Genomic DNA, 354 nt, shown 5'->3' with positions numbered 1-354 from the left:
CTCTGGTCAACACAGTCGAATGCCTTAGAATAGTCAATAAAACATAAGTAAACATCCTTTTGGTGATCTCTGCTTTCAGCCGAGATCCATGTGACATCATCAATGACATTCCTTGTTCCACATCCTCTTCTGAATCCAGCCTGAACTCCTGGCAGTTCCCTGTCAATATACTGCCACAACTTTTGATGGATAATCTTCAGCAAAATTTTACTTGAATGTGATATCAATGATATTGTTCTGTCGGGTGATCATTCTTTGGGTCAGCTTTGTTTGGAATGGGCACAAGTGTGGATCTCTTCCAGTCAGTTGGCCAGTAGCTCTCTTCCAAATTTCCTAGCATCAACGAGTGAGTGC

Source organism: Echinops telfairi, unplaced genomic scaffold, assembly GCF_000313985.2.
Source record: "Echinops telfairi isolate 266 unplaced genomic scaffold, ASM31398v2 ScPeMD7_1;HRSCAF=3_0, whole genome shotgun sequence".
NCBI lineage: Eukaryota > Metazoa > Chordata > Mammalia > Afrosoricida > Tenrecidae > Echinops > Echinops telfairi.
The sequence above is the reverse complement of the archived record's forward strand: the minus strand, read 5'-3'. Positions refer to the sequence as shown.